Source organism: Podarcis melisellensis (genome assembly GCF_964234715.1).
Source record: "Podarcis melisellensis genome assembly, chromosome: 15".
NCBI lineage: Eukaryota > Metazoa > Chordata > Lepidosauria > Squamata > Lacertidae > Podarcis > Podarcis melisellensis.
This window is the reverse complement of record NC_138532.1, coordinates 6234409-6259743: the sequence shown is the minus strand read 5'-3', so window position 1 is coordinate 6259743 and position 25335 is coordinate 6234409. Positions and strand designations below refer to the sequence as shown.

The 25335-nt window shown below is 44.7% G+C and overlaps 1 long non-coding RNA gene across 1 annotated transcript; it reads right to left on the bottom strand.

Annotated features, from left to right (window-relative positions):
* Nucleotides 1-10128: 10128 nt before the first annotated feature.
* LOC309358326 lies at nt 10129-24370 on the bottom strand. Its single transcript, XR_014163455.1, has 2 exons — nt 24288-24370; nt 10129-10438 (listed from the first exon to the last, which is right to left on the bottom strand). It is a non-coding gene; the product is annotated as an uncharacterized lncRNA (long non-coding RNA).
* Between the last annotated feature and the right edge of the window lie 965 nt (nt 24371-25335).

The window sequence follows — 25335 nt, the reverse complement described above, 5'->3', positions numbered from 1 at the left end:
ACCAGGGAACAGAAGCACACATGTGCCAAAAGAACTGGGGGTGGGGGTGGCAACATATCACAAGGCATTGGTTGTGTCACGCCGCAAACAGCCGTGTGCATGAAATTTAGCATGCCACAGTGGTATGCGGCCTAGGACCCACGTAACTACGGGACCGCCTCTCCTGGTATGCCCCGCAAAGGACCTTAAGGTTCACAAATGACAACATTTTGGAGGTCCCAAGTCGCAAGGTGGTTAGATTGGTCTCAACTAGGGCCAGGGCCTTTTCAGTACTGGCCCCGACTTGGTGGAACGCTCTGTCACAAGAGACTAGGGCCCTGTGGGACGGGACATCTTTCTGCAGGGCCTGCAAGACAGTGCTGTTCCGCCTGGCCTTTGGTTTGGACTCAGTCTGTCCCTTATGTTTCCCTCCCCTTATGGTTTTTGATCTATGAGCTACTTTTAAAATGAGGCTGCATTTTAAATTGCATTTTAACCTGTATTTTAAATTGTTTTCCCCCCCTATTATGTTTTATTATATTGTAGTGATAGAAAAAGCACATTTCCATAATGCAACAGTTACTCATATGTAAAAGGGGTGTTGGAAATTGGGACAGAAGTGCTAGCATTATGAACAGTAGAACTCACTATCTGGTCATTATCTCCCAGTCTAGCCCACCTCACAGGGTTGTTGTTAGGTTAAAATGGAGAGGAGGAGAAGTGTTGCTTGAGGTACTTGGAGACAATGTGGGATAAAAATGTAATAATAAATAAGTAGCGCTGTGAGGGAAACTGGGGTCCCCCGTCAACATCTATGTACAGTCATACGGCAATATAGGTAAAGGTAAAGGTAAAGGTACCCCTGCCCGTACGGGCCAGTCTTGACAGACTCTGGGGTTGTGCGCCCATCTCACTTAAGAGGCCAGGGGCCAGCGCTGTCCGGAGACTCTTCCGGGTCACGTGGCCAGCGTGACATCGCTGCTCTGGCGAGCCAGAGCTGCACACGGAAACGCCGTTTACCTTCCCGCTGGTAAGCGGTCCCTATTTATCTACTTGCACCCGGAGGTGCTTTCGAACTGCTAGGTTGGCAGGCGCTGGGACCGAGCAGCGGGAGCGCACCCCACAGCAGGGATTCGAACCGCCGACCTTTCGATCGGCAAGTCCTAGGCGCTGAGGCTTTAACCCACAGCGCAAGAGTGCCTTAAATGTCTGATTCAGATGTGGCCTAAAATCTGACTCATCGTGAGCACACTTCCTCAAGATGCAGTGTTTGTGTAGATGCCTCAGTGCACCGCCAACTTCTGCCTAAGCCCTTAGAATCTTTCCCAAGCCCCACCCTGTATAAAACTCATGCAAACAGAGCCCCACAGTCAAGCATCTCTTCTTCCTCTTCAAGTTGCTTAGCAACACTTCCTGAAGGCTCAAACAACCCCACTATTTTTCTTTTCAGCAATAAACTTGAATATTCTACTGCTCTCTCAGCCTCACATGAAAGCCTGACTGAAAAAGACTTTTAACCATTCCCTTCCTGACTTTTTCACATTGAATAGTTCACCCCATTTATTAAATACCTCCAAGTGACTGAACAACACACACACACACACACACACACACACACACACACATATATGAGAAACCTTTTCGTGGACAGGGTTGTATTCTTCCCGAAGGAGAAGGTCCATAGTTTGGGCTCGCTTCTGGATCCAGCTCTGTCACTGGAGAACCTGGTCGCTTCAGTGGTTAGAAGCAACTTTTAACAGCTCTGAGCATTCCTGGATTGGGAGAGCTTGGCCACTGCAATTCTGGCATTGGGGACTTTGAGACTAGATTACTGCAATGCACTCTATGTGGGGGCTTCCCTTGCCCTTGATCTGGAAGCTGCAGTTGGAGCAGAGGCGGAGCAAGGTGGGGGTGGCTTGCCCCAGGTGTCATCCCTGAGGGGAGGTGACATCGCCACAGGTGTAGGGGTTCAGAGTGGTGGACTCGTAATCTGGGGAACCGGGTTCACTTCCCTGCTCCTCCACCTGCAGCTGCTGGGTGACCTTGGGCCAGTCACACTTCTCTGAAGTCTCTCAGCCCCACTCACCTCACAGAGTGTTTGTTGTGGGGAGGAAGGGAAAGGAGATTGTTAGCCACTTTGAGACTCCTTAGGGTAGTGATAAAGCGGGATATCAAATCCAAACTCTTCCTCCTCTTCTTCTTCTCTGCCAGTCCCTATGGGCACAGCACAGCCCTAGCCCCTATGGGTGCGCACCACCCTGAGTGCCCGAGAGGCTTCCTCCACCGCTGAGTTGGAGCAGAACGTTGCAGCACGGTTGTTGACGGTGGTGAGACCTTGCCAGCATAGAACATCTCTGCTCAGATATCTGCAGTCATTTGAATAACAACCAGAGGACTGTTAATGATAATTGCAGAGGACTGCAATTAGGATCATAGCTTGCGGGGTGGGACAGTTAACTATTTTAACTGATTTTAATATTGTATTTTAAAATGACTGTAACCCGCCCTCCTAAGACCTTATGGTAAAGGGCAAGAAATCAATAATAACCACCATCAGTTTTATGCCCACTTCTTTTCTCTTCTCATCTCTCCTTCCAAGCTCTTGTTGTGTGTCAAACAGTCTCCCGATTTCATCCTCTGGAGAAGCTTATTAGTCCTTTGTGTATATTTATGTAATCAGCTTGTAAATCGCTTTGGGATTCATTACCGTAAAGCTGTACTTAATTGTACTTTCCTTATTGCTCGTCTTTGTCCTTAATGAAACCTAGAGAGATGTCCTCACCCCCATTTCAGCTAGTTCATATAAAAAATGCAGTCATGAGGTTGCTAGGTGAGACAAGGCGTTGGAGAAAATAGCTCACCTGTCCTTAAACACTTGCACTGGTCTCCAGTCCATTTCCAGGCACAACGGAAAGTTCTGGCATTGTCCTTTAAAGCCCTTCACAGCTCAGTACCAGGATACTTGAAAGCTCATCTGCTTCCCTATCAGCCTGTCCATGCACTGAGGTCATCTTCAGAGGCTCTTCTGTGAATGCCCTCACTGACCAAGGAGTGAATGGCAACCAGGGAGAGAGCCTTCTTAGTGGAGGAACCATGAATGTTCTCTCCAGAGAAGCTTGCCTGGCCTCTACACTGTTCTCTTTTTGGTAGACAATGAAGGCCTCCCCCTCCCCGACTTTTAAGCAGCACTTTTATACCTTAGGGTTCATCAACACTTCCATTTGCTCCAGCTTTCAGCTTTCCACATTTCTATGTCAGTTTGAGACTTTTTTTTTTTTAAAAAAAAAGTCCTTATGAAAGTTCACCAGCATTTTATTATCATTTGCCCAATAATAAATGTTGGAAATGTAATGAGACTGAAGGTACCTTTTATCACCTTTGGTGGACCTGCCCGAAGATTAAAGCCTATTGGGAAATGATCTATAATGAAATTAAGAAAGTCCTTAAGTGGACTTTTCCTAAGAAACCTGAGGCTTTTCTCCTGGGCATGGTTGGCCAATTGGTGCCAAAGAAGGACAGGACCTTTTTTATGTACGCTACCACAGCAGCAAGAATTCTTCTGGCAAAGTATTGGAAGATGCAAGAACTACCTACTCTGGAAGAATGGCAGACAAAGGTGACGGACTTTATGGGACTGGCAGAGATGACTGGCAGAATTCGCGACCAGGGGAAAGAGACAGTGAAAGGATTGGAAGAAATTTAAAATATATCTTAAAAATTGTTGTAAAATTGAGGAGTGTTAAGATGTCAAGGGGTAAGAAGCAGAGAATTACAGCTGTAACTAACAAATTAAAGGAAACTTAATGAAAGGGAATTAAATAGATAAATTGACTAAAGGGTTGCTAAAGAATTGCAAAATAAGGATGCAGCGAAAGGGAGGTATGGGGAAGTCGGAGGAAAGAAGGTGCATGAAAATAAGATTATGAAATTATACATGTTTAAATGTTTTGTATGTTTTTGTTTTGTGTTTTGTTTGTTTTCTATTATGTGTTTGAAAAATGAATAAAAATTATTTAAAAAAGAAAGAAAGTTCACCAGCATTTTAGTGTGAATCTATCCTAAATATACACGTTTGCATTCAATTTTGTCCGGTATGCACATTTTTGCAAAACAAAATTTCCTTACACAATGCATTTTGTATGTTATTTCCCCTAGTATATGCTTCTTCTTTTTCCGCTACACTTTGCCTTGCTGTATGCATTTTTTGTACACTTTACTTGTCTGGAGGACTGCATTTCAAAATTCAGAGAAATGTGAGTTTTGAAGAATTGGCTCCGTTTCGGTTCTTGCATTGTTTTGGAAAGCACAAATTTTGAAAGTTGGCCCTTAAATGCAAATAGGATGGAATTTCTCCTCCATCTCTGCTGCTATCCTACATGTGTTTTTCCATGAAAAAAATGCTGGGAGACAGTGTAGTTTTATTTTGCATGTATTATGAGGAGTAATATGCTTTGGTTTGGTGGAACAGCCCCATCTTTCTGACTCTGGAGTCACTGCAGTGTAGCAGGATGGCTCTGGGGCAGAGCGGCAGTGAGATCGAGGGTGCACAGATACACAAGCAGGAGAACTGGATTGGCTCTGCCAGGGCATCTTTGCACCCCAAACTTATTGCTGCCCTGATCTGGACACAACCAGGGGCTGGGTGAGGGCTTATATCTGACTGCAGAAGATAGGAGAGAACATTGTGGCAAGAACTCTCAGAGGAACCTCCCTGACCACCAGGGCCTCTTGGGTCCAGCACTTTGACCAGCCTTGCCTCTATCCCTGCCTCTTTCACCTGTGGGTTCTGGCATCAGATCGGTACATGACACCCTCATCCTTGTGATCTGCAGTGATGCCAGTGTCAGGAAAGTGCCATTATTGTTCCTCAGGGCACCTTTTATTGAAAGTGGTGGAATTGTACGGTAGTAAAAGGATGTTGGGAAATGATATATAATGAATTGAAAATTTTTTTTTAAAGTAACCTTTGCTAAAAAAAACCCTGAAGCCTTCCTGTTAGGAATTCTATGTGCCGAAATCCCAAGGGTGCAGAAATGACTATTTATGTATGTGACCATGGCTGCACAGATGTTATTGGCCCAGAGATGGAAAGAAGATAATGTTCCTTTCAGAGAAGTACGGCAGATGAAATTGATGGACTATGCCGAAATGGCTCAAATGACCGGAATAATCAGAAAGACCAAAATTTTAATAAGGAATGGGGGGAAATTGTAACTTACCTTAAAGACCATTGTAAACAGTTAAAATCGTTAGTAGGATTGGAATAACACTTGTAGTTTAAGGGTGAATTCTGGACACAATGGAGAAGTAAAAGATCTGGATCATTATAAAAGATGTGGGAGGAAATGATTAAAATATGACTCACAAAGGGGAGGATGGAAGTCCAGGAGATTCCTTGGAATCTTGTTTTTATGATTTATGTTTGATATATATCTGTAAAAATTTAATTTGAAAAAACCAAATAAACAAATTTATATTAAAAAAATTATTCAGGGAGCCAAGGTGTCTTGTCCCCTCAGAATTTCTGGGCAAGGGGTCAGGTCCCCTCAATGTTGAGGGGGTGGAGGAGGCTCCCAGTGGTCAGCCTTCCCAACTGTCAACCTCCTCCAGTCGTGCGTGTGACACTCATCTGCCAAAGGTCTGGTACTCTGGTGTGACTTCTGCCCAGCCTGGAGTGCCAGAGCCAAATGGGAAAGTGCGCTGGGCTCATTAGCAGGGGTGCACCAGAGTACCAAAGCACTCTGGCATGATCCTCTGAGGAGCGCAATGTGCCATGTGCTGCATGTTTGTCAACGTCCCCCGCAATGTTGGGTGCAACTTGGCGCCTCTGCCTGAGCATATAGGATTCCAGAGGACCCAGTTGCTGAATTATTTATATGGAGTGCTTGAGATGGAGGACATTGATGCGGTTTCTAATTTCCCAATAGCACATAAGTCTACTGCTTGCCATTTGGGAAACATGTATTTCTCTGAATGCATTGGATTGGTTTTATTTATATCACCAGGGACGCTGCAATCATGCTACCTGATTCTAAGAAGACAGGACGATGCTGAATAAATGTATACAAAGATGGCTTCTGTTAGCTACCTTTTGGAATGACAGGTTTCAGGATAATTTGACTGGATTCATGCATATAATGTAGACTAACTTTTTCTTCTTCTGTTGAATGGGTTAAGAAATGCAACAAATCCTGCTGTAGTTCAGATGCTCTGCTTCTTCATGCGCTGGGGCAGGGGTCTGCAACCTTTAAGACAAAAAGAGCCACTTGAACCCGTTTCCGAATATATAAAAAAACTGGGAGCCGCAAAACTCGTCATTATTAAAATAACTTTTTTGTCACTTTTTTATTATTACTTTGTTTGACCCCTCAGAATTACTCCTCCTCATAGAAATAAACGTTAAATTAACAAGTTACCTTATTGTGTGTGTGTATTCTTCACTCCCCTTCAATGCAGTGACCAGCGTACATGCCCCTTACAATGTAGCAGGCGGGCGGGCGGGAAGGTGACATCGGGACGGTGCATGACTAATGCACGCACCGCCCCCATGCGACGTCACAGCCAGTACAGCGCCTGCCACAGTAGGGAGTGTCGGGGCGCACAATGCGCCTCCTCCCCTCGCTAGTATCCGCCCCGGAGCCGCGGCAAAGGTGTAAAAGAGCCACATGCGGCTCCAGAGCCGCGGGTTGCAGACCCCTGCGCTGGGGGCTGCGAGAGTCATTATTTGCTTCTGTTCTCATGAACAGAAGTAGCTAAAAGAGATAAGGTGATCACAAGGTGGACAATAAATCCTTGACGTATTCAGCAGCCCCAGCTAGAGATGGGGGAATCTGTTTATTTCAGTTTATCTCTGCTTCTCATTTTCTCAGTCTTAAGTTCAGCTCACCACATCAGTCCTCGTGAAGATGGAGCAGCACTTTAGTGCTTGTTTCCTCTAACATACACATTTTTGTATGCAATTTCCCCTAATATACACATTTCTGTAAAGCGATTTTCCTAATATAAAGCATTATTGTGTGCTACTTTCACTAATATATGCACTTTGGTGCACATTTTCCCTGCTATATGCATTTATGTAAACATTACTTGGATGGAGAACTGTATTGCACATCTGAATTAGATAGGTTAGCCTTTTAAATGAAAACTGAATCAAATTTCTTCCCCACTCTAGCTCCAGCCATCAAGGACAATGGAGACAACAGATTCTCTATCCCTGGGCAACGGGCTTTCAAAATCACACCAGTTAAGCTTGCCACAATTGATTCCAACAGAGGGGCAATTTCTCTGTTTGCGCTACAGGTGGAATCTGAGCCTTTAGTCTACAGGCCACCAGTTTCTTTTGCCTTCCTGCTCTCCTGTTCTAATCTCTCAAGTCCCCGTTTCCCTGCCCACTATCCAGTTCTTGCCTCTATCCAGTGATAGCAGTGCTTGGAATGAACTAGTTTAGTTGAATAAATCTCTGAACTACACTTGAAATTGCCTAATTGCCCGGTGAACTAAAGGCAAATTAAGTTCATTTTGGGGTAGATTCCTAGTTCATCCTAAAGTTCATTCCTTTCTCCTTGTTACCGGAAAAATCTGAGGGCTCCCTTGGACAAAAACAAAGACACCAACCAGGATAACTTGGAGCAAAACAGCAGCCTGTAGGTTTGGCCTTTATTGAACTGTTGCAACAGGGTGTTCCTCTCACTTGCAGGAGAGAGGAAGGACACAGAAAAATGGCGTGCAAGCCCTTATAAAAACTTTTGAAATTCCCATCCTCTAGGTCAAGCCCACCCCCAGAAACATCATGCATACATTACAGAAAGGAGGGGTTGAGGGAGGAGTTGTGGTGGTAACCTGAGTGTCCTGTCACCTGGCTGGTTCCCTTCTCCTCCTCCCCATGAGTCATTTTCTGAAGACAAAAGGTAGTCGCAGTTTCCTGCCCCCTGAGGGAAGATCTGATCATTGTCCTTTGTTCCAGTCCATGCTGAATCCACTCCCATATGCAAGTTCTTTGTGATCTTGATTGTCTTCTGTCTAGGACCATCAGGGTTGGCATAGCAACTGGGCAGGGCTCCTGTGGATGTGCTGGGCTGGCCTGTATCAAACCTTCCCCATTTTGTAGTCCTTCCTTCATGGAGTAAAATAAAAGTGGAACAGTGCAAATCCGATGTATGGTTGATTTTCTATGAATTTATAACAGAAGCGTAGCGTATGTAGTGTGTGAGTGTGAGTGTGTGTGAAGTTTGTACAAACTGAATGATTGGGGGGGGGGGTTTCCTGCTACATCCTGTCCCGTTTTCATTTTTTCTGTATAAGAAAGGTGAGCCAATAGGACATCCACAGAGGACATTACAAAGCAAAATGTGGAGGCAAAATTGTAATCCTTATTAGGCAGATACAGAGGTGCTGCTGTTGCTAAGGATGATTAAGTCACTGGTTCACTTTTGCTAAGCAACCAGAATGAAGGAATGTGAGGCTTTTCCTGCATCTTTTCTGCTGAGGAGATTCAGGAGGAGCAACGTGCAGTAAGAAGTACAGGTACAGGAACAAAGCAAATGATTCTTTTGCCTTTAACAGCTGTGTGTGGCAGGCGCAAATTAAACAGGTTAAGCCTTTTATGTTGTAGAAATAGGTAAAGGTAAAGGTACCCCTGCCCGTACTTGACAGACTCTGCCAGTCTTGACAGACTCTGGGGTTGTGCGCCCATCTCACTTAAGAGGCCAGGGGCCAGCGCTGTCCGGAGACACTTCCGGGTCACGTGGCCAGCATGACAAAGCTGCATCTGGCGAGCCAGAGCCGCACACGGAAACGCCGTTTACCTTCCCGCTGGTAAGCGGTCCCTATTTATCTACTTGCACCCGGAGGTGCTTTCGAACTGCTAGGTTGGCAGGCGCTGGGACCGAGCAGCGGGAGCGCACCCCGCCGCAGGGATTCGAACTGCCGACCTTTTGATCGGCAAGTCCTAGGCGCTGAGGCTTTAACCCACAGCGCCACCTGCGTCTTGTAGAAATAGAATTCTCAAGAAATCTTCACTAGTTGACATTCTATCTGTCAGACACCTTATTAGTTGTGTATGTTCCCTGATTCACCTTTGGACACTATACTACTGTACAGCAGCTTGTAACATTCTGAATGCTTACTGTGTTTGTGTGTGTGTGGAGAATGAACGGGAACTGAAATAGTTTAGTTTGTAAAAGCGTGAACTTAAATGTAAACTAGTTCCTTTTTGGACTGGGTTTCAGTGAGGAGGAACTAGAACTAGTTGCTTTTAAAAATGAAACTTCTAAGCACTGAGTGACGGGGTATTAGGAATTGCACTTGAAATATTAGGTTTACAGTTCTGGGATGTTCTGGACATGGTATTGTTCTTGCAATCCCAGATGGCATCTGTGCCCAGAAGTGTTGTTGCTGAATTTTAGGCTGGTGTATCTGCTGCATCTAATTCTGAGGAGGGCATACTTTGCAGGATTCACCCATGTCTGTGCTACATCTAGATTGGGTACTGCAATGCATTTTTATGGGGCTGCCCTGGACAACCATTCAAATGTTACACCAGATATGTGATGCACATGCGAATGTTTTAACCAATGTTGGTTTAATGCCACATATTGTTCCATTCTTATACCAAGTTCACTTGGTTTTTTTTATCTGTTCCCAAGCACAATTCAAAGTGTTGATTATCATCATTAAATGACTAGGGTAATTAAAATATCATCCCCATATGAAGCTGCCTATCCACTGATATTGGCTGAGAGTGTGTTTTTGTGTGCCCTATCACCTTCTGAAGCAGAAATATATGAGAGAACTACTATTTCTTCTTTCCCACGCCCCCAGTGGTACACAAGATGGGGAACTTGTTGTTCTTGGGGGTTTGGGTCAGCTGCCTTGCTATTTATTTTCTAAAGTCAGCTGGTAGCTTGTTGGATCAGTGAGCCTTTGGTTTATCTGTTGCTTTAATGCAACTCTTTATTGCTTTGATACTTTCTGTCAGGAGTGGGAAACCTCAGGCCTAGGCGGACAATGGCAGCCTTCCAGCCCTCTCCTCTGGGACATTTGGCTCCTGGCCGGTTGCCCACAAAGAAATGTGGCATTTGGGCCAAAAATGTTTCCCAGCCTCTGCTTTATGCACCGTTTTCATTATATTTTGTTATAATTACTTCACGGTTGTTGTTGGGATTGCTTTATTGCTCATTATTGGCATGAATTGCCTGCACGGTTTTTGCTGGAACGGGAGAGGCCTGAAAGAAAGAAACGAACATCCCCAGAAATGTCATTTTGCTCTCTGTGCTTCAGCCGTTTGGCAATGAAGCCACGGGTTTGTCCCTGCTTTGCCTCCAAACTGTGGTCTCGGTAACTCCATGCCCATTATACAGATCAGCCGAATCCCTGGCGTTCACATTGGACATTGCTGTTTGGTGGATCCTGCTGAAAGAGTTGCTCCTTGTACCCTCTTCAGTTTCTTAATCTGTAGATTCTGGAGAGGAACAGGAAAAGTGAGGCCGCAGTTAGAAGCTCAGTTAAATGAAGACAATGCCCCAAAGGGAACTTCCTTTTGAGTAGACACATTGGATTGCTTTGCAAATGCTGCATCCAAAGGCCTGGAAAGGCCTCCTCTATTCCATGGTGCCTTGAGAACTTCTGCTGTCTCCCTTCTGTTCCTCCCTACCAATACCGTGTGCATTTCTGTGGCAATGCTGACATCTATAGACAAGCACAGGCATTGCAAAAATTAGAATAAAGTAAAGTTGGCGGCTGCATTCAGCTGGCACAGATCTGGGACTGACAACCACAGCTGTTCTTTTCCGTGTGTCTCAGGATGAAGACAGACAAAACCTTTATAAAACAATGAGGTCAGTCCTCTTACTGCATTTAATTCACACAGACCTCTCTGTTTGCTATTTAATGCTATGAAGAAAACGTAATTAGATGCTGGTTGTTGAGAGGGTGGGAGCTGGTTTTTAATCCTCCCAAAATGCAGATGAATTTTAAAGATAACTTTTTAAAAACAGCAATAACAACACAGCAGATCCATTGTGGCAGGAGTTAGGTAAAATGTAAAAGGTAAAGGACCCCTGGACGATTAAGTCTGGTCAAAGGCGACTATGGAGTGCAGTGTTCATCTCGCTTTTCAGGCTGAGGGAGCCAGCATTTGTCCACAGACAGTTTTTCCAGGTCATGTGGCCAGCATGACTAAACCACTTCTGCTGTAATGGGACACTGTGATGAGTGCCAGAGTGCATGGAAATATCGTTTACCTTCCCACTGCAGTAATACCTATTTATGTACTTGCACTGGTATGCTTTTGAACTGCTAGGTTTGCAGAAACTGGGACAGAGCAATTGGAGCTCACTCTGGTCATGTGTATTCAAGGTGTTATGTACTGAAGTTCTCACCCTGGGCCAGCAGGAGGATACTGTAGATAGTTTTCACTGAGGTCCACATATGCAAATAAGGGATTGAAAGTTACGTTCAGTGATTGGATAGTTACAGAAAGTGGTTACAGTTGCGTTGTGGTGCAGCTCTATATAAGAAGGCTGGCTGAACCCTTCAGTTCTGTTCTGGCCTGTGAATAAATAAGAGCTGTTTGAAGAATCGCTGTGTTGTCTGATATGTTCACCCACAACTTAACACAAACTGCTGACCTTCCGATCAACAAGCCCAAGAGGCTCAGTGGTTTAGACCACAGTGCAACCTGCATCCCTTTGTGGTCAAAGTAGCAGAGCAGGGAAGGGGAAACCTGCGACCCTCCATATGTTATTGGATTCCATCTTCTATCAACCTCAAGAGAGTTGTAGTCCAACAATATCTGGAGGATCATACGTGCTCTGCACTAGGACCCTTCACCTTAAATAAGATTTCTATTCTAGTCTAGTCTTCTCTAGTCTAGTCTATGTTAATAGCCCATGCAAAGAGCAGGACACGATCTTACTGGAACAAGGTGAGCAAGCTTGAGAAAACGGAGGCCTTCTTTTCCCACAAGTTGGCTTTATACATGCATTTATACACAAATGTTCCAGCCATTAGGGAACCTGGAAATAATTCCGGAGATTCACCTTGATGATTACCGTATTTTTCGTCCTATAGGGCGCACTGGCCCATAGGATGCACCTTGGTTTTTTGGGGGGGAAATGAATAAAAAAAAATTATTCCCCCCCCCAGCTGCGACTCCCGCCCCAAGCCTTGCGCACACCTGCCCGAAGGACGGGGCACCCTCCGGAGGGCTCTGTGTGCTTCGGGCTGCAGGCTGCTGCCCCAAGCCTCGCGCACCTGGCGGGACCTCCCGCCAGGCGCGCAAGGCTTGCAGACACTCGCTGTGGCTGCAGGCTGCTGCCTGCAAGCCTTGTGAGCCCATGGGAACTCCCGCTGGGCTTGCAAGGCTTGCGGATAGCTTCCTGAAGTGTGGAGAGCGAGAGGGGTCGGTGCGCACCGATGCCTCTCGCTCTCCAGGCTTCAGCGAAAGCCTGCATTCGCCCCATAGGACGCACACACATTTCCCCTTCATTTTTGGAGGGAAAAAGTGTGTCCTATGGGGTGAAAAATATGGTAATTGCTGAATCAATAACATTAATTATTGTATCTTTTCGTAAAGTTCAGAGTAGTAGGCAGTAATTGGGAAGTTAATTCTGCACATGGGGACTTCTGCACTGGTGTTTAAACTGTTTCCCAGATGATCAATCTTTGCAGGCTCCAAGCAGTGTTTTCCTTCCTGTGCAATATTAATGTATGTTGCTAATATTCCAATATATCTACATGTTGTCCAAAGGGAATGTTCCATTCAGTGGCAACTCTAAACATCCTTGCCAGGCAATAATCCCCATTAAACATGGAGCTTACTTTTACATGGATTGCATTGGCTGCACAGGGAATAGTGCTTGCTCTGGGGGACCAGGTTTGTATTTTCATTTAACCGAGTGTAGGCAGGCTGCATGTTTTGGTGCAAGAGTGCGGAGAGAGCAGCTGCCAGAGAAGGCTGAGGGGACAGACTGCACAGTGGCTGCGAGGGATGGATGAATCTGACAATGTCTGTTTCTGCGTTTCACATTCTCCCCTCCCCCAATTGTAAATTAAGTTTGCCACATTACCACATCAGTTTGCAAGTTTTTGAAATAAGAAGTCAACAGTCAAGGCAGCTTGCTTCAGAACATCAGTTGCTGGACATTCCAGGGCTGGGGGAGAAGGCTGTGGTGCTCAGGTCAAGCAACAGGAAAACAGGATGCTGGATTAACTGGGACACTGGCCTGATCCAGTCGGCAATTCTTATGTTCTCATGGAAAATTGTCAGCATTTTATTACACATTTCTCCTAGGTTTGTGCGTAATTTTCCCTAAGCTGCATGTTTCCCCTGATACAATTCAGTTTTGTATGTTATTTTTACTAATATATATACAAATCACACACACACACACACACACACACACACACACACACAGAGAGAGAGAGAGAGAGAGAGAGAATTAGTTAATTTTCTATACTGCCCTTCATCTGAGGATCACAGGGCGGTTTACAATATAAAAACACAAAAATACATAATAGAGTAACAAACAAAAACAACACTCACCATAGATTGATTAATCAGCCAAATGCCTTTTGCCTGGCGCCTAAAGAGAGCATACCACAAGCAGGGAGCAACTTCAGAAAAGTACTGTTCTCATGTTGCCACCCTCTGGACCTCTTGTGGAGGCACATGAAGAATGGCCTCAGATGATGATCTCAGGGTCCTGGTCGGTTCATATGAGGAGGTATTGCGGTCTGGCACTTTGAATTGGGTCCGGAAGCTAACTGGCAGCCAGTGTAGTTGGGGCCAGAATTGGCATTATGTGCCCATACCTCCTTGCCCCAGTGAGCAACCTGGCTCCTGAATTCCAGCTTCTGAACCATCTTCAGAGGCAGCCCAATGTATAACATGTTGCAGTCATCTAACTTAGAGGTTATATACATTTTGATGCTTATTTCCTCTAATGTATGCATTTGTACACTTTTCCCCCTTTTAGTTGGAGATGTGCCTTGCATTTTTTAAAATTGTGTTCATGTATTAGTTTCTATATAGATTAGGAAGGCTCATGCTTAAAAGGTGAGCAAAAACCTCAGGACTGGAGCCTGAATACAGCCGTCCAATATTCTTCCCAGGACCCACCCCTCACTGGCTTTGCACATTCCAGTGGTTTTTACCTAGTTGGAATGCATGTAGAAATTAGCCTACTGTGTAAAGGAAAAATTTTCATTTGTTGTTCCATCCATTTTTGCCAGCTGTAGTTTCCAGACAGTCTTCAATGCTGGCTTAAGTTTCTCATGGCAATTTCATACGATGAAATTTGGGGCAGTATCCCAGCATACAGTTATTTCCTGCCATTTAAAATTTAGCGTGACATGACAGTATATTGATGGAAAAGCCGCAGTTCCAATATGCAACAGGTAATGCAGCATACAAGGAGTGTTAGAATCCAGGTTAGAATTGCCAGCATTATAATCAGGAAAACTAGTGCAACAATCGCCATGTCCGTGGACTATATGGAACTGGTGGAAATGACTGGCAGAATCCGAGACCAGGGAGAAGAGTCGGTGGAAGAAGATTGGAAGAAATTTAAAGTTTATTTACAGAAACATTGTAAAATTAAGGAATGTTAGAAGGATGTTGGAATGAAGTCATGTGGTTTTAGCAGAAATGTTATAAAGGATTATGAAAAAATAGACTGTTAATTGGTGAAAGGAGGGAAAGTAAAGTCACATTATATTAAGATAAATTATAGGACAAAAACTGGGAAAGATGGAAAGGATTTGCTGAAATAGCTAACCGAACTAGAATACAAAAAAGGGAGGTGTGAGGAGGTCAAGGAAACAAGCAAATGAAAGATAAGTTATGGGAAGGTTTGTTGTGTTTTTTTTAATTGTTTCTATTTTTCTGTTTTTTCTTTTATTGTTTATTATTGTGATGTGTTGTCTTGTTTTTGTGTAATTTTTGTGTTTTCTTTTTTTTCTTTATGTAACCTTTAAAACTTTAATAAATATTATTTAAAAAAAAACAATCGCCATGTCCGAATGCACCCATGATGAAAAACATCTCCACATCCAGTGCTTTCAGGGTTGCCAGAACAGTGTCTTTCAGCCATCCAGTGGCGTAGCGTGGGGGGTGCAGGGGGGGCCCGGCCGCACCGGGCGCAACATCTGGGCGTTAGGGTTAGGGGGCGCAAATCCACGGGTTAGGGGGTGCAAATTACTTGCCTTGCCCCGGGTGCTGACAACCCACGCTACGCCACTGCAGCCATCAAATGCCTGGGTAATCAGGAATGCTTTCTAGCTCCTCCTGGAAGTCAAACGTGGCAGAGACAGATGCAACTTTCCAGGGAGGGCATTCCAGAAATGGGAAACCACCACGGAAAAGGCCCTGTCCTGGATGAACACCAAGAACTGCCTACTCACCTGCCAATTGTAGTGGCCAATGATACTGGGTAAGAGGAACACACCATCTGACTTAGTATAAGGAAGTTTCTACTTGTTATATTCCTTATAGCATCACAAGATGGTGTAAATGTGCAATACTGTTTTAAGAAGAAAGACAACCTTTATCTGGCAATCAAATTGAAGTCACACAGAAAACTATATGGGTTGGGTTTTTTTTGCACTCATCTGTCATTTTTGGGAATGGAATGTGTGTATGGAGGGGTCTCATCCCCCCATGGACATAGCTAAGGGGGGCAGCTGCCCCCCTAGATCAAGTAAAACAATTGTTGTTTAATTCTTTAGTCATGTCCGACTCTTTGTGGTGACCCCCTGGACCAGAGCACGCCAGGCACTTCTGTCTTCCACTGCAATTTGGTCAAACTCATGCTGGTAGCTTCGAGAACACTGTCCCACCATCTCGTCCTCTGTCGTCCCCTTCTCCTTGTGCCCTCCGTCTTTCCCAGCATCAGGGTCTTTTCCAGGGAATCTTGTCTTCTCATGAGGTGGCCAAAGTATTGGAGCCTCAGCTTCAGGATCTGTCCTTCCAGTGAGCACTCAGGGCTGATTTCCTTCAGAATGGATAGGTTTGATCTTCTTGCAGTCCATGGGACTCTCAAGAGTCTCCTCCAGCACCATAATTCAGAAGCATCAAAGACAACAAGTAAAACAATAGAAATACTTAACTGACCAATTAGGTCGGTTCTGCCTCCCCTATCAAAAGTCCTGGCCCCCCCTTACAAAAATCCTGGCTACCCCCAGATCAGATGCTGCTGATCTTAAAATGGGTATTTTAAGTCCCTCACCTGCCTCTGCTGGTTGTGCCTATAATGACATGGGAGGCAAGTAACAGAAACATCAGAATTGCCTTGCACTCTGTAACGAAGCTGGTGGCCCGCAGATGTCAGCATTCCCTTGTATTTCAATAGCAAGGAAGCCTGTCAAAGAGTGAAGGTAGATGCTGCTACTTCATTGTTCCAAAGGGTAGAAATGTAATAACACTGGCTCCCTCACAACCATGGTGCGGCTGCAGGGGGCAAATTAGGATGCGTTATCAGTGGAGTCATAACATGCTGAGAGAGGTTTAAAAATAAAATTTTAAAGTGTGATAAGAAACACATGCTTTCCTCTCAGTCCTGCTTAATAAAGACATAGCTGCTTCTTCGCTCTCTCCCTGTGAGGTTTTCAGAGCAGGGGGGCTCTTTTGAGTGAAGCTACACAATGAGACGAGAAAAATGTGTAGATTTGACGCTGTATGTAAGCAAGGGATGCTGAGTTGCAGTGGAGGTAACAGCTAGAAGCTTTTATTCCCTGCCCTCCGCTTCATTCACAACTAAGGCAAGGAGGCAGCCATTTCCATTGTGACCTATATTCAGCACATGCAGCACTGTTTCCATTAAGAGAACAAAGGAAAGGGGCTTGGTGTCAGATGGAAAATGGGTGGGTCCACCGTCCCTCATAAACTCAGCAGCAGAAGGACAAAGGCTGAGTTTAGAGAGTTTGCAGAATAGCTCAGTTGGTAGAGCATGAGACTCCTAATCTCATGGCCATGAATTTGAGCCCCACGTTGGGCGGAAGATTCTTGCATTGCAGGAGTAGATGATGGTCATGGTCCTTTCAAATTCTACAGTTCTATGATTGTTTTTATGAATGTGACCTAGAAGCAAAGAAGTAAGCAGAGAGAGAGATGGCAAACACCATGCCAGATCTCTGCTTGAATCCCAGGCTGTGGTTATGCGAGAAACAAGACCCTCTTTAGGTGCTGATGCTATGAACCCCTCCTTTGTAGGTTCAGGTTGTACAGTATATACAGTGGTACCTTGGGTTAAGTACTTAATTCGTTCTGGAGGTCAGTTCTTAACCTGAAACTGTTCTTAACCTGAAGCACCACTTTAGCTAATGGGGCCTCCTGCTGCTGCCACACCGCTGGAGCACGATTTCTGTTCTCATCCTGAAGCAAAGTTCTTAACCTGAGGTTCTATTTCTGGGTTAGCGGAGTCTGTAACCTGAAGTGTATGTAACCTGAAGCATATGTAACCTGAGGTACCACTGTATATGTTTAAATAAACCATATATCCTAAAGACACTGCAGTCTCCATTGTGCCTCATTTCCAAAATAAAGCACAATCCTGGGTAACTGCCAGGAAACCCTAGAATCTCACACCGCTCAGAGATTAGGATGGTTTGTAGCAATATATACGATTCATGTGCGAACAAGAAATGTAATTCATTGTGTGTGTTCTGAAAAGCTACTCCAGTTTGTTGTAGCATAGCTCACATGGTCCACTCATGCCTGCACTGCAGGGGGTTGGACTAGATGACCCTTGGGGTCCTTTCCAACTTTCCAATTCTATGATTCAACTGAGTTCCTTATTGATTACATTGGTTGGAAGCAGCTCTCCAAGGTTTCGGGGCTGGAGGGTACTTTTCTCCATCTCTGTATGGAGATTCTGGGGGATTGAACATGGAACTTTGCCACTAAGCTATGACCTCTTCCCAATGTGCACGCAGGAGGAATTTGTAAAACCCACCCCCAAAATCTAACTGAAAGGCAAAAGTAGAGATGGCATTGATTAACCAAGAATAAGAACTGCTGGAGCATATAAGTTATAGAGATGAGGTGGAGCGGCTGACAGAGTGGTGCAGAGCTAACAACTTGCTCATAAATACAAGGAAGACAAAGGAGCTTGTGGTGGACTTCAGGAGACAGAAGAGCAATGTCCAGCCACTTTTGATTGATGGGGTCTGTGTGGAGAGGGTAACAACGTTCAGATTTTTGGGCATTGAATTACAAGAGGATCTGTCCTGGAGTTTCAACACAAGGGGGCTTGTGAAGAAGGTGCTGCAGAGACTGTACTTTTTGAGAATTCTAAGGAAAAACCATCTTCCGCAGAAACTGCTGCTTGCCTTCTATCACTGTGCCATTGAGAGCGTGCTCACTTATGGCTTATGTGTGTGGTACGGAAGCTGTACTACCCAGGACAGGATGGGGTTGTGCAGAGTTGTTAAGGCAGCAGAGAGCATTGTTGGCTGCCCACTCTCCACCTTAGAGCAGATTTATGCCACAAGGTGCCATAGGATGGCACTGGACATAGTAAAAGATCCATCGCATCCTGGTCACTGTCTCTTCGAGCTCCTGCCGTCGGGACGGAGATACAGGACGATGGAGACAAGAACGAGCCGTCTTAAGAACAGCTTCTTCTCCAGAGCGATCTCGGCCCTGAATGGGAAGCCTGGACTTTGAAAGTCATCTAATCTTCCTTGCTGTATTATACTGTATTGTTTTAACTAGTGTTTCTATAGTTGTTTTGATTTTGTGTGGAGTGCCCTACCTGGGTGGATGAGGCAGCCAAGTAATTTCGTGGTCCCCGAGAGGGGGCAATGACAATAAAGATATTACTATTATTATTATTATTATTATTATTATTATTATTATTATTATTATGTCTGTGAAGGGCGGGTGGCGCTGTGGTCTAAACAACTGAGCCTCTTGGGCTTGCCAATAGGAAGGTGGGCGGTTCAAATCCCCGCAATGGAGTGAGCTCCCATTGCTCTGTCCCAGCTCCTGCCAACCTAGCAGTTCAAAAGCATGCTAGTGCAAGTAGATAAATAGGTACCCACTGCAGCGGGAAGATAAACAGCATTTCCGTGCACTCTGGTTTCTGTCACGGTGTTCCGTTGCACCAGAAGCGGTTTAGTCATGCTGGTCACATGGCCGGAAAGCTGTCTGATGAGCTATGCGGAGTTGGTAAAGTTGACATACAAACTATGTGAGAAGGACAACTGCGACTTCAAGGAAGAATGGGAACTTTTTGCAAATTACCTAAAAAGACAACAAAATGATCTGGACTCCTTGGTGGGTTTTGAATAAACACCCACAAATTTATTAGTAGAATATATGATAGATAAGGTGAGACGTGGGTTGCGCTGTGAGTTAAACCACAGAGCCTAGGGCTTGCCGATCAGAAGGTCGGTGGTTTGAATCCCCGTGACGGGGTGAGCATCTGTTGCTCGGTCCCTGCTCCTGCCAACCTAGCAGTTCGAAAGTACGTCAAAGTGCAAGTAGATAAATAGGTACTGCTCCGGCGGGAAGGTAAACAGCGTTTCCGTGCGCTGCTGTGGTTGTCATGCTGGCCACATGACCCACAAGCTGTCTGTGGACAAACGCCAGCTCCCTCGGCCAATAAAGCGAGATGAGCACTGCAACCCCAGAGTCGGCCATGACTGGACCTAATGGTCAGGGGTCCCTTTACCTTTATGATAGATAAGGTAATGAATGGTATGTACAATTTTATAACATGCAGAGAATAATATGTGCAAATAAATCAGAGAGGGGAGCTGAGGGAAGGCCTTAGTGGGTGGGAGAGGGAGGGATGGGGGGGGGAATAAAAAGGGGGGAAGTGTAATTGGATATATTGACTGATAAGTTGCTTTGTTAAAATTGTTTAATAAAAATATATTTAAAAGAAAGAAAGAAAAGAAAGCTATCTGTGGAGAAATGCCAGCTCCCTCAGCCTGAAAGCGAGATGAGCGCCACAACCCCATAGTTGCCTTTGACTGGATTTAACTGTCCAGGGGTCCTTTACCCGCCCCCCACCCCGTCTGTGTCAGAGGAGAGCATCACCTTGAGCAATGACTGTCCCATTCTTCTCTGGCTGGTGCTTTTCATGGGTTTGCCTAATCTCTGAGAACATAATCATTTTTACCAGTGACAGGGCCTGGCAGAAGTGTTGCAAGCGCAAGCTTTGAAACTTTTCTAAGCCTCCTGCTGTTGTGATAGCTGGGGGAGCGTTCTTCACATTTATATTATGAAGTTCCCTGCGATAACAATCCATGGCAGTCATTTTAGTGGTTGTTTTAAAGTATGGGGGGAATGCAGAGGCACGCTGCTCGGTGCTTTGGCAATTAAGGCACCATGTGTACAAGAGCTGCTCTGGCAAGGGAGTGGGGATTTGTAATGACAAAAACCACTGTTACATGCAGAGAACTCTGAAAATCCGCTGCTTCCTAGAGGGACATCAATGCCATTCCCTGAACCCATTGCCTGGCATTATCGCGTTTCACAGTTGCATGAAAGTATCTGAACAAACACAGCCCAGAAGCTTTGAAAAATGTTACGAGAGCCACCTACACCTTGCGTGCAAATGTCAACAGAAATCAAGGGGTTCATTTCCTATGCAAGCAAATTGTTCAAAGTGAGCATCCCTGCTGTTTAAACCGGAGGGAAATCATTCTTTGCACTGCGACAGGATCTGCAAAAATGAGCAGAAAGCTGGATGAACAAAGGGATGTAGACTCTGGGCAGGTGTCTCGTAAACAAAATTTGCCTTTGCTTGGCTGGCGGGATCTTTGGCTCATGACAAAACTGTTCCAAATGCTTTGCTTAGAGTTGAAATGTTGGGGGGTTAATTCACTTTCCACTGAAACATGCATGTGCCCCATGATGGACTATGCAGATGATGATGGTGACGGATGGAATAGCTGTGCATTGCAAAACTGTATTATAGGGCAGTGGTTCCCAATTAACTAATTACTGAGGACTCCCTATTTTGCAAAAGCCAAATCACGGATCCCCTACTTCTGAAAATTTTGGTAACTCTATGGTAGTTACCTGAGCAAAGCAACTTTTTGAAGAAAATTTGGGGTAGTTCCTAATAAGCCATGGATTTTATGTCTACTAAAAAAATATACCAAATAATTTGTGATATTACCACGCAAAAATGACAAAGATTTAGTTGGGGGGAGACAAATTTAATTAAATTAATATGTATTAATATATTGTATACTACAAATTATGAACAAATTATGACATGTCTAGCAGCTACTATTTTATTTTATTTATTTTATTTTTATTTATTTCCCACCCATCTGGCTGGGTTGCCCCAGTCACTCTGGGCGGCTCCCAACAAAATGTTAAAAACACACTCCACCTAAATGCGATGGGAGAAATCATGCCTCTTTTTGTCCTGAACAATCCCTTCCACATCCTGTTCTCACAGTGGCCAGCCAGAGACCTGTTGGAAAACCACAAACAGAATTCAAGCACAAGAGCCTTCTCCCCTCATGCTGTTTCCAGCAACTGGGATTGAGATAGTACTGCTGCCTCTAACCATGAAGCAGAGCATAGCCATCCTCTTTCAAAGTCATCACTGCGTTCTGAAGAAGAGGGTTCTTATGTACTGATGTTCTCACCCTGGGCCAGCAGGGGGATACTGTAGATAGTTATGCAAATAAGGGATTGAAAGTGACGTTCAGTGATTGGATAGTTTTAGAAAGTTGTTACAGTAACGTTGTACTGGAGCTCTATATAAGCAGGTTGGCTGAACCCTTCAGTGCAGTTCTGTCCTGGCCTGTGAATAAACAAGAGCTGTTTGAAGAATCGCTGTGTCGTCTGATATGTTCACCCACTACTTAACAGGTTCCACAGGTTAACTATGCTTTGTGCAAAGAAATGCTTTCCTTTGTCTGTCTCAAATCTTCCAACCTTCAGCTTTGTTGGGTGTTTCCGAGTTCTTCTGTTATTAGAAGGGACCTTTCGGGTCCCTCCCAACTCTACAATTCTATGATGCAGAGTCAAACTTTTTACACATTTCCATCACGTCTCTTCACCCCCCCAAACTTAAAAGCCCCAACCTTTTTTCATAGGAGGCTTGCTCCTATGATCATTCTGGTCAACCTTTTCTGAACCATTCCAATATCATTTTGGAAGTGAGGCTTCTAGAATTGAACAGAGTATTCCATGTGTAGTTGCATCGTAAAATTGAACAACGGCATTACGATATCAGGAGTTCTATTTTCAATCCCGCCCCCCGCCCCAATAATCTCTAGCATGCAATGCATCTTCATGGAGCAATCCACTATGACTCCAAGGTTTCATTCCTGGTCAGTCACTGCCAGTTCAGACCTCATATGAAGACTTTTTGCCCCAGTGCGCATTGCTTTAGACTTGTTTACATGGAGTTGCATTTGCAATTTTATTGCTGAGTGGTGGTGGTGTATTGCACATTCCATCAGCATAAACAGGGCTTCTGCCATATCCTATAGTGAAGTGTGGGTGGGGCACCATTTCTCTCCCAGTTTCACCATAAAAGGTAAAGGGACCCCTGACCATTAGGTCCAGAGGGAGTTATGAGGTGTGGGGAGTTTGGCCCAGTGCAACATGTGGCAGTGGGAGCATCTGATTGTGTACTCCACCAGGAGATACTCCACCAGGTATCTCAAGTCTAGGACTGAATCTTAAGGCTCATCTGCATCATCCCTGCAACAAGCTGAATGCTGATGATAATTCAGAAGGTTGGGATAGCAACCGCTAAAAGCAGCTTCCTTGAACGTCCACTGTGCAATTTGTGTTTTAATTGAACTGGGCAGAAGAGGATAATAATCCAAATATTTAAGTATTGTTCAAGTTTGCAACATAAATTAAAATTAATTGGAAGCTTTGTTTGCTAGTAAGGACGGAGCACCTGGCTGCTATTTACCTAAAAAGCCTTTCTAATCAGGCAAACCTTGTCTATAATGCTGTTATTTCCCAGGGGAAACACATAATATCTGAGGAAATAAAAGTCAAGTTTCATTTTTGATCCACGGGGCCAAATTAGACATTTGGCACAGTCCCGTAGCCAGAATGTTAAGATAAGGGAGCTTGATGGCACAATGATTCTAGTACACAGTTCACAGGTAGCCTAATAGATTAAAAGTGATTCCATTGTATTAAATATTAATTTCAAAACAATTCATTATTTCTTTATGCAAAACATCTTGTAAATAAATACTGAATATTTAAGAATCACATATCACAACCAAATCATTTTGTAAATGGCAAATACATGAATAATAAACAGATAAGTCTGTCCCTTATTTTACCTCTTCTATGATTCAATTTGCTTATATTACATTAATATAGGATCTGCTCCAATCCCAGCTATTTTTTTCTTATATTTTGGGCTCCTGGTCTCCAGCCACTCAGTCTCTTTATAATCCCCATGTTTCTTTAACCGCCATCTGCTCCCGTAAACTCAGTTAGGCTGTAATCCTATCCTTAATATTGTAAGGATTCTATCCTTTTAAATTGCTGTAACCTGCTCTTGGACTTTATCCCTAAGAGGGGGTAAGAAATCAAGTCAATAAAAACAAATAAGCTCCAATGACTTGGGAGTAAGCTCCATTCAATTAAATATAATTTACTTCTGAGTAGACACAGTTAGGCTTAGCTCTGCGATTCCTCCTTCTTAGGCTTGCAATCATCATTCTAAGCTTCCACAAACATGATTCTTGCTAATATTAATATATAATATTAATATACCCCCCCAGTTCACTCTGTTCACCAACCTCTCACTCGCCCACATTAATCCTTCTGGAGTTTCCACCCCTGGGAAAGCCCTCCTTTTCACCTTCCCAACTCTATTTTTGAAGCCACTTCTCTCTTCTGTTCTGGATCCCTGCTCTGTGTGCCTTCTTTCACCTTCACTTCCATGCTGCCCCTGTGGGGGCTGCCCCCTGAGGTGGTCGTGAAATCATGGAATCATAGTTTGAAGGGTCCCGGGGTCCCAGGGGTCATCTAGTCCAACCCAATGCAGGCTCAGACAGAGGGGGGGGGGCATATGGGCCACTTGGCCCGGGCCTCCGATTCCAAAGGGGGCCTTGGTCAGCATATTCACAATTGTATATCTATATTTTCCATTTTGTCTTTATATGCTGATACAGTTCAAGCCTTGAAATAAAATTATTTGTCAGCATAACTTTTGTGGAAATTATTTATATACTTACTTATTTATAGGACTTCAGTTATCCCCAGGGTAAAAAGAAAGGGAAGGGGCACATTATCTACCTGGCCTGGGCCTCTGTCTGGCTCTGCAAGGCCCTGACCCCATGCAATAGAGGAATCTCACCTTTTCTCATGGATGGGCTGGCCCCATGGCCAGCTAGGAAGTCACCCTCTTTTCCTGTATGTCAGACCCTTTTATGCCCCAGGTCCTAACCCAATTTCCATGCCTCCTCCTCCTTCCTTTTCTGCCCCTCTCATTTTCACCTTCCCCCGCTTCCTCTTCTCCCTTCCTCCTTCCCCCCACTCTTCCTTGCTCACAGAACACTCCCATTTCCATGCCTCTTTTTCTCTCCTATTCTGCAGCCTCTCTATTGATGAATCTCAACCGAAACTCTCTGCTACCGGCTGCTTAGTCCGTGTAGTCCAGGATGACGACTCAGGAACATAACTTGCTGAACAGTAACTTGATTTGTATTTGCTTTCATTATACACAGAGTATAGCACAGCTTTGTACAAGTTACTACAGTCATGCCTCGGGTTGAAGTTGCTTCAGGTTAAGCGCTTTTGGGTTGCGCTCCGTGGCGACCCGGAAGTAACGGAACGCGTTACGTCCGGGTTTCGCCGCTCGCGCATGCGCAGATGATCAAAATGACACCATGCGCATGCACGGAAGTGTGGTGATGGACTATAGCCTGGGTAGGCAAACTAAGGCCCAAGGGCCGGATCCAGCCCAATCGACTTCTAAATCCGGCCTGTGGACGGTCCGGGAACCAGCGTGTTTTTACGTGAGTAGAATGTGTTCTTTTATTTAAAATGCATCTCTGGGTTATTTGTGGGGCATAGGAATTCATTCATTCCTCCCCCCAAAAAATATAGTCTGCCCCCCCACAAGGTCTGAGGGACAGTGGACTGGCCCCCTGCTGAAGAAGTTTGCTGACCCCTGGCCTATAGCGTAGAGAGATACAGCACCCGAGTAAGAATGCTCCTTGGTTGATCATCCACATAATTCAAAAGGCACAACAGCAGATCATTGGCCAGTTGTAACTTTAAAAAGGCCATTTATAACTGAAATTGCAATCTGTGCATTAGCGGGCAGACACAAAAGGGTTTAGGATTTCTGTTTGCCTGATGTGGGTGGGAGGAAAAATCCCTTGAAGCCTGTCAGCAGTGAC